The sequence below is a fragment of the Triticum aestivum genome, chromosome 4B (genome assembly GCF_018294505.1).
Source record: "Triticum aestivum cultivar Chinese Spring chromosome 4B, IWGSC CS RefSeq v2.1, whole genome shotgun sequence".
In the NCBI taxonomy this organism is placed as follows: Eukaryota; Viridiplantae; Streptophyta; class Magnoliopsida; order Poales; family Poaceae; genus Triticum; species Triticum aestivum.
Genome location: NC_057804.1, coordinates 653,360,672 through 653,371,207, shown reverse-complemented (window position 1 = coordinate 653,371,207; position 10,536 = coordinate 653,360,672).

Below are 10,536 nucleotides of genomic sequence, written 5' to 3'. Positions count from 1 at the left end.
ACCGCCAAACCTTCCGGAAGCATCCAAGCCAAGTTGTATGGACGCCACAAGCCATCCAAAAGTGCCCCGCATTTGTGTGTGGACCAGTCCACGTATCTATTTTTTCACAAACCGGAAGCACATGAGGGGCCTTGCGGGAGTCCGGACACCAACCATATAGGAATCCAATGTTGGGGAACATAGTGATTTCAAAATTTTCCTACGCACACGCAAGATCATGGTGATGACATAGCAACGAGAGGGGAGAGTGTTGTCCACGTACCCTCGTAGACCGTAAGCGGAAGCGTTATGACAATGCGGTTGATGTAGTCGTACATCTTCACGATCCGACCGATCCAATTACCGAACGTACGACACCTCCGAGTTCAGCACACGTTCAGCTTGATGACGATCCCCGGACTCCAATCCAGCAGGGTGTCGGGGATGAGTTCCATCAACACGATGGCGTGATGACGATGATGATGTTCTACCGGTGCAGGGCTTCGCCTAAACTCCGCGACGATATGACCGAGGTGGAATATGGTGGAGGGGGGCACCGCACACGGCTGAGGAACGATCCGTAGATCAACTTGTGTGTCTATGGGGTGCCCCCTGCCCCCGTATATAAAGGAGGGAGGGGGAGGCCGGCCGGCCCCTTTGGGCGCACCAAGGGAGGAGGAATCCTCCTCCTAGTAGGAGTAGGACTCCTCCTTTCCTACTCCTACTAGGAGGGGGAAGGAAGGGGGAGAGGGGGAAGGAAAGAGGGGGGGCGCCGCCCCCCCCCCTCCTAGTCCAATTCGGACCAGAGGGTGGAGGGGGCATGCGGCCCATGCTGGCCGCCCCTCTCTCCTTTCCCCTAAGGCCCATAAGGCCCAATACTCTCCCGGGGGGTTCCGGTACCCCCCCGGCACTCCTGTTTTCTCCGAAATCACCCGGAACACTTCCGGTGTCCGAATATAGTCGTCCAATATATCAATATTTATGTCTCGACCATTTCGAGACTCCTCGTCATGTCCGTGATCATATCCGGGACTCCGAACAAACTTCGGTACATCAAAACTTATAAACTGATAATAAAACTGTCATCGTAACGTTAAGCGTGCGGACCCTACGGGTTCGAGAACTATGTAGACATGACCTAGAACCATTCTCGGTAAATAACCAATAGCGGGACCTGGATGCCCATATTGGTTCCTACATATTCTACGAAGATCTTTATCGGTCAAACCTCATAACAACATACGTTGTTCCCTTTGTCATCGGTATGTTACTTGCCCGAGATTTTATCGTCGGTATCCAATACCTAGTTCAATCTCGTTACCGGCAAGTCTCTTTACTCATTCTGTAACACATCATCTTATAACTAACTCATTAGTTACAATGCTTGCAAGGCTTAGGTGATGAGTATTACCGAGAGGGCCCAGAGATACCTCTCCGCCAATCGGAGTGACAAAACCTAATCTCGAATTATGCCAACTCAACATGTACCTTCGGAAACACCTGTAGAGCACCTTTATGATCACCCAGTTACGTTGTGACGTTTGGTAGCACACAAAGTGTTCTTCCGGTAAACGGGAGTTGCACAATCTCATAGTTGCAGGAACTTTGTATAAGTCATGAAGAAAGCAATAGCAATATACTAAACGATCAAGTGCTAGGCTAACGGAATGGGTCATGTCAATCACATCATTCTCCTAATGATGCGATCCCATTAATCAAATGACAACACATGTCTATGGTTAGGAAACATAACCATCTTTGATTAATGAACTAGTCAAGTAGAGGCATACTAGTGACTATATGTTTGTCTATGTATTCACACATGTATCATGTTTCCGGTTAATACAATTCTAGCATGAATAATAAACATTTATCATGAAATAAGGAAATAAATAATAACTTTATTATTGCCTCTAGGGCATATTTCCTTCAGTCTCCCACTTGCACTAGAGTCAATAATCTAGTTCACATCGCTATGTGATTTAACACCAATATTCACATCTGCATGTGATTAATACCCATAGTTCACATCATCATGTGATCAACACCCAAAGGGTTTACTAGAGTCAATAATCTAGTTCACATCGCTATGTGATTAACACCCAAGAGAGTACTAAGGTATGATCATGTTTTGCTCGTGAGAGAAGCTTAGTCAACGGGTCTGTCATATTCAGAGCCGTATGTATTGCGCAAATATCCTATGTCCACAATGCTCTGCACGGAGCTACTCTAGCTAATTGCTCCCACTTTTAATATGTATCCAGATTGAGACTTAGAGTCATCTGGATTGGTGTAAAAGCTTGCATCGTTGTAACTTTTACGACAGGCTCTTTTATCACCTCCATAATCGAGAAACATCTCCTTAGTCCTCACTAAGGATATTCTTGACCCATGTCCAGTGATCTACTTATTAGATCAAAATTGTAATCCTTTTCCAAACACAGAGCAAGGTATACAATAGGTCTGTTCACATCATAGCATACTTTATAGAACCTATGACTGAGGCATAGGGAATGACTTTTCATTCTCTTTCTATTTTCTGCAATGGTCGGGTCTTGAGTCTTACTCAACTTCACACCTTGTAACACAGGCAAGAACTCCTTTGTTTGATTGTTCCATTTTGAACTATTTCAAAAATTTATCAAGGTATGTACTCATTGAAAAATCTTATCAAGCGTCTTGATCTATCTATATAGATCTTGATGCTCAATGTGTAAGTAGCTTCACCGAGGTCTTGCTTTGAAAAACTCTTATTCAAGTATCCTTTCATGCTATCCAGAATTTCCATATCATTTCCAATTAACAATATGTCATCCACATATAATATTAGAAATGCTACAGAGCTCCCACTCACTTTCTTGTAAATACAGGCTTCTTCAAAAGTCTGTATAAAACCATATTCTTTGATCAACTCATCAAAGCGTATATTCCAACTCCGAGATGCTTGCACCAGTCCATAGATGGATCGCTGGAGCTTGCACACTTTGTTAGTATCTTTAGGATTGACAAAAACTTTCTGGTTGCATCATATACAACTCTTCTTTAATAAATCCATTAAGCAATGGAGTTTTGACATCCATTTGCCAGATTTCATAAAATGTGGCAATTGCTAACATGATTCAGACAGACTTAAGCTTCGATACGAGTGAGAAAATCTCATCGTATTCAACACCTTGAACTTGTTCAAAACCTTTCGCAACAAGTCGAGCTTAGTAGATAGTAACACTACTATCAGTGTCCGTCTTCCTCTTGAAGATCCATTTATTTAACATGGCTTGCTGATCATCGAGCAAGTCAATCAAAGTCCATACTTTGTTCTCATACATGGATCATATCTCAGATTTTATGGCCTCAAGCCATTTTGTGGAATCTGGGCTCATCATCGCTTCCTCATAGTTCGTAGGTTCATCATGGTCTAGTAACATGACTTCCAGAACAGGATTACCATACCACTCTGGTGTGAATCTTACTCTGGAAGACCTACGAGGTTCTGTAGTAACTTAATCTGAAGTTTCATGATCATCATCATTAACTTACTCACTAATTGGTGTAGTAGTCACAGGAACAGATTTCTGTGATGAACTACTTTCAAATAAGGGAGCAGGTACAGTTACCTTATCAAGTTCTACTTTCCTCCCACTCACTTCTTTCGAGAGAAACTCCTTCTCTAGAAAGGATCCATTCTAAGCAACGAATGTTTTGCCTTTGGATTTGTGATAGAAGGAGTACCCAGTAGTTTCCTTTGGGTATTCTATGAAGACGCACTTCTCCGATTTGGGTTCGAGCTTATCAGGTTGAAACTTTTTCATATAAGCATCACAACTCCATACTTTAAGAAACGACAACTTTGGTTTCTTGCCAAACCACACTTCATAAGGCGTCGTCTCAACGGATTTTGATGGTGCCCAATTTAAAGTGAATGCAGCTGTCTCTAATGCATAACCCCAAAACGATAGCGGTAAATCGGTAAGAGACATCATAGATCGCACCATATCCAATAAAGTGCGGTTACGACATTCGGACACACCACAACATTGTGGTGTTCCAGGTGGCGTGAGCTGTGAAACTATTCCACATTGTTTTAATTGAAGACCAAACTCGTAACTCAAATATTCGTCTCCGCGATCATATCGTAGAAACTTTATTTTCTTGTTACGATGATTTTTCCACTTCACTCTGAAATTCTTTGAACCCTTCAATTATTTCAGACTTATGTTTCATCAAGTAGATATACCCATATCTGCTCAAATCATTTTGTGAAGGTCAGAAAATAACGATACTTGCCACGAGCATCAACACTCATTGGATCGCATACATCGGTATGTATTATTTCCAATAAGTCAGTAGCTTGTTCCATTGTTCCGGAGAACGGAGTTTTAGTCATCTTGCCCAAAAGGCACGGTTCGCAAGCATCAAATGATTCATAACCAAGTGATTCCGAAAATCCATCTTTATGGAGTTTCTTCATGCGCTTTACACCGATATGACACAAACGGTAGTGCCACAAACAAGTTGCACTATCATTATTAACTTTGCATCTTTTGGCATCAATATTATGAATATGTGTATCACTACGATCGAGATCCAACAAACTATTTTCATTGGGTGTATGACCATTGAAGGTTTTATTCATGTAAACAGAACAACAATTATTCTTTGACTTTAAATGAATAACCGTATCGCAATAAACATGATCAAATCATATTCATGTTCAACGCAAACGCCAAATAACATTTATTTAGGTTTAACACTAATCCCGAAGGTATAGGGAGTGTGCGATGATGATCATATCAATCTTGGAACCACTTCCAATACACATCGTCACTTCACCCTCAACTAGTCTCTGTTTATTATGTAACTCCTGTTTCGAGTTACTAATCTTAGCAACCGAACAAGTATCAAATACTCAGGGGTTACTATAAACACTAGTAAGGTACACATCAATAACTTGTATATCAAATATACCCTTGTTAACTTTGCCATCCTTCTTATCCGCCAAATACTTGGGGTAGTTCCACTTCCAGTGACCAGTACCTTTGCAGTAGAATCACTTAGTCTTAGGCTTAGGTCCAGAATTGGGCTTCTTCACTTGAGCAGCAACTTGCTTGCTGTTCTTCTTGAAGTTCCCCTTCTTCCCTTTGCCCTTTTTCTTGAAACTAATGATCTTGTCCACCATCAACACTTTGATGTTTTTCTTTGATTTCTACCTTCGCCGATTTTTGCATCGCGAAGAGCTTGGGAATTGTTTTCGTCATCCCTTGCATACTATAGTTCATCACGAAGTTCTAGTAACTTAGTGATGGTGACTAGAGAATTTTGTCAATCACTATCTTATCTGGAAGATTAACTCCCACTTGATTCAAGTGATTGAAGTACCCAGACAATCTGAGCACATGCTTACTAGTTGAGAGATTCTCCTCCATCTTTTAGCTATAGAACTTGTTGGAGACTTCATATCTCTCAACTCGGGTATTTGCTTGAAATATTAACTTCAATTCCTGGAACATCTCATATGGTCCATGACGTTCAAAACATCTTTGAAGTCCCGATTCTAAGCCGTTAAGCATGGTGCACTAAACTATCAAGTAGCCATCATATTGAGATAGCCAAACGTTCATAACGTCTGCATCTGCTCCTGCAATAGGTTTGTCACCTAGCGGTGCATCAAGGACATAATTCTTCTGCGCAGCAATGAGGATAAACCTCAGATCACGGATCCAATCCGCATCATTGCTACTAACATTTTTCAACACAATTTTCTCTAGGAACATATCAAAAATAAACATATGAAAGCAACAACGCAAGCTATTGATCTACAACATAATTTGCAAAATACTACCAGGACTAAGTTCATGATAAATTTAAGTTCAATTAATCATATTACTTAAGAACTCCCACTTAGAAAGACATCCCTCTAATCCTCTAAGTGATCACGTGATCCAAATCAACTAAACCATAACCGATCATCGCGTGAAATGCAGTAGCTTTCAATGGTGAACATCATTATGTTGATCATATCTACTATATGATTCACGCTCGACCTTTCGGTCTCCGTGTTCCGAGGCCATATCTGCATATGCTAGGCTCGTCAAGTTTAACCTGAGTATTCTGCGCGTGCAAAACTGTCTTGCACCCGTTGTAGATGGACGTAGAGCTTATCACACCCGATCATCACGTGGTGTCTGGGCACGATGAACTTTGGCAACGGTGCATACTCAGGGAGAACACTTCTTGATAATTTTAGTAAGAGATCATCTTAAAATGCTACCGTCAATCAAAGCAAGATAAGATGCATAAAGGATAAACATCACATGCAATAAATATAAGTGATATGATATGGCCATCATCATCTTGTGCTTGTGATCTCCATCTCCGAAGCACCGTCATGATCACCATCGTCACCGGCGCGATATCTTGATCTCCATCGTAGCATCATTGTCATTACGCCATCTATTGCTTCTACGACTATCGCTACTGCTTAGTGATAAAGTAAAGCAATTACAGGGCGTTTGCATTTCATACAATAAAAAGACAACCATATGGCTCCTGCCAGTTGCCGATAACTTCGTTACAAAACATGATCATCTCATACAATAAAATATAGCATCACGTCTTGACCATATCACATCACAACATGCCCTGCAAAAACAAGTTAGACGTCCTCTACTTTGTTGTTGCAAGTTTTACGTGGCTGCTACGTGCTTAGCAAGAACCGTTCTTACCTACGCATCAAAAACCACAACGATAGTTTGTCAAGTTGGTGCTGTTTTAACCTTCACAAGGACCGGGCGTAGCCACAGTCGATTCAGCTAACGTGAGAGAGACAGACACCCGCCGGTCACCTTTAAGCAACGAGTGCTCGTAGCGGTGAAACCAGTCTCGCGTAAGCGTACGCGTAATGTCGGTCCGGGACGCTTCATCTCACAATACCGCCGAACCAAAGTATGACATGCTGGTAAGCAGTATGACTTATATCACCCACAACTCACTTGTGTTCTACTCGTGCATATGACATCTACACATAAAACCTGGCTCGGATGCCACTGTTGGGGAACGTAGTAATTTCAAAATTTTCCTACGCACACGCAAGATCATGGTGATGACATAGCAACGAGAGGGGAGAGTGTTGTCCACGTACCCTCGTAGACCGTAAGCGGAAGCGTTATAACAACGCGGTTGATGTAGTCGTACATCTTCACGATCCGACCGATCCAATTACCGAACGTACGGCACCTCCGAGTTCAGCACACGTTCAGCTCGATGATGATCCCCGGACTCCGATCCAGCAGGGTGTCGGGGATGAGTTTCGTCAGCACGACGGCGTGATGACGATGATGATGTTCTACCGGCGCAGGGCTTCGCCTAAACTCCGCGACGATATGACCGAGGTGGAATATGGTGGAGGGGGGCACCGCACACGGCTAAGGAACGATCCGTAGATCAACTTGTGTGTCTATGGGGTGCCCCCTGCCCCCGTATATAAAGGAGGGAGGGGGAGGCCGGCCGGCCCCTTTGGGCGCACCAAGGGAGGAGGAATCCTCCTCCTAGTAGGAGTAGGACTCCTCCTTTCCTACTCCTACTAGGAGGGGGAAGGAAGGGGGAGAGGGGGAAGGAAAGAGGGGGGGCGCCGCCCCCCCCTCCTAGTCCAATTCGGACCAGAGGGTGGAGGGGGCATGCGGCCCATGCTGGCCGCCCCACTCTCCTTTCCCCTAAGGCCCATAAGGCCCAATACTCTCCCGGGGGTTCCGGTAACCCCCCCGGCACTCCGGTTTTCTCCGAAATCACCCGGAACACTTCCGGTGTCCGAATATAGTCGTCCAATATATCAATATTTATGTCTCAACCATTTCGAGACTCTTCGTCATGTCCGTGATCATATCCGGGACTCCGAACAAACTTCGGTACATCAAAACTTATAAACTGATAATAAAACTGTCATCATAACGTTAAGCGTGCGGACCCTACGGGTTCGAGAACTATGTAGACATGACCTAGAACCATTCTCGGTAAATAACCAATAGCGGGACCTGGATGCCCATATTGGTTCCTACATATTCTACGAAGATCTTTATCGGTCAAACCGCATAACAACATACGTTGTTCCCTTTGTCATCGGTATGTTACTTGCCCGAGATTTGATCGTCGGTATCCAATACCTAGTTCAATCTCGTTACCGGCAAGTCTCTTTACTCGTTCTGTAACACATCATCTTATAACTAACTCATTAGTTACAATGCTTGCAAGGCTTAGGTGATGAGTATTACCGAGAGGGCCCAGAGATACCTCTCCGCCAATCGGAGTGACAAAACCTAATCTCGAATTATGCCAACTCAACATGTACCTTCGGAAACACCTGTAGAGCACCTTTATAATCACCCAGTTACGTTGTAACGTTTGGTAGCACACAAAGTGTTCTTCTGGTAAACGGGAGTTGCACAATCTCATAGTTGCAGGAACTTTGTATAAGTCATGAAGAAAGCAATAGCAATATACTAAACGATCAAGTGCTAGGCTAACGGAATGGGTCATGTCAATCACATCATTCTCCTAATGATGTGATCCCATTAATCAAATGACAACACATGTCTATGGTTAGGAAATATAACCATCTTTGATTAATGAGCTAGTCAAGTAGAGGCATACTAGTGACTATATGTTTGTCTATGTATTCACACATGTATCATGTTTCCGGTTAATACAATTCTAGCATGAATAATAAACATTTATCATGAAATAAGAAAATAAATAATAACTTTATTATTGCCTCTAGGGCATATTTCCTTCATCCAACACCTCTAGGCCATGTAAAACTTAGGCAGAGCCCACACATTTGGACCGGGCGACACTGTTTCCGCGGCAAACCCCCTTTCTCAACCTCCCATCTACCTTTCAGCCGCCCTCCACCCCAATTCCCGCACTTTTTCACCGCAGCGACTGCATGGAACCGCGTGAAACGATGCCGACGACGGTTGTGGTCGAGGATCCGGTAAAGCAAGCCACCCAAAAGATCAACTCGACGACACTACAAGCCCACCACCTCAAGCAGAAGGCAAATGGGGACAGATCCAATCAAAAAGAAGGACGACAGGGGTGGAGTTCATGGCAGCGAAACGTGCAGGGAGCAAGCATGGTGTAGGGGGCAGACAGGGACTAGGTGAAGGAAATATGCCCTAGAGGCAATAATAAATTTATTATTTATTTCCTTATAATCATGATAAATGTTTATTATTCATGCTAGAATTGTATTAACCGGAAACATAATACATGTGTGAATACATAGACAAACTAAGTGTCGCTGGTATGCCTCTACTTGACTAGCTCGTTAATCAAAGATGGTCATGTTTCCTGACCATGAACAAAGAGTTGTTATTTGATTAACGAGGTCACATCATTAGTTGAATGATCTGATTGACATGACCCATTCCATTAGGTTAGCACCCGATCGTTTAGTATGTTGCTATTGCTTTCTTCATGACTTATACATGTTCCTATGACTATGAGATTATGCAACTCCCGTTTACCGGAGGAACACTTTGGGTGCTACCAAACGTCACAACGTAACTGGGTGATTATAAAGGAGCATTATAGGTGTCTCCAAAGGTAGATGTTGGGTTGCCGTATTTCGAGATTAGGATTTGTCACTCCGATTGTCGAAGAGGTATCTCTGGGCCCTCTCGGTAATGCACATCACATAAGCCTTGCAAGCATTACAACTAATATGTTAGTTGTGAGATGATGTATTACGGAACGAGTAAAGAGACTTGCCGGTAACGAGATTGAGCTAGGTATTGGATACCGACGATCGAATCTCGGGCAAGTAACGTACCGATGACAAAGGAAACAACGTATGTTGTTATGCGGTCTGACCGATAAAGATCTTCGTAGAATATGTAGGAGCCAATATGGGCATCCAAGTCCCGCTATTGGTTATTGACCGGAGACGTGTCTCGGTCATGTCTACATTGTTCTCGAACCCGTAGGGTCCGCACGCTTAAGGTTACGATGACAGTTACATTATGAGTTTATGCATTTTGAAGTACCGAAGGTTGTTCGGAGTCCCGGATGTGATCACGGACATGACGAGGAGTCTCGAAATGGTCGAGACGTAAAGATTGATATATTGAAAGCCTATGTTTGGACAACGGAAGTGTTCCGGATGAAATCGGGATTTTACCGGGTTACCGGGAGGTTACCGGAACCCCCGGGGAGCCATATGGGCCTTCATGGGCCTTAGTGGAAAGGAGAAAGGGGCAGCCCAAGGGGGCTGCGCACCTCCCCCCTCCCCTAGTCCTATTAGGACTAGGAGAGGTGGCCGGCCACCCCTCTCCCTCTTTCCCCCTTGGGAATCCTAGTGTTTGTGAAAAAGATTTGACTTGGTGTTGAGCCTTCCACGGAATAATAACCAACCGAAGAGTTTCAGTTTCGGGTCAGCTTTAGAGCATCATACCAAAGCAGCATGATTATCCTCCAAGCCCTCGCTAGAGAAGATTCCGTATACAGCTTTGAAAGAAAAATTACCTCCATACCAAAGCAGCATGATTATCCTCCAGGCCATCG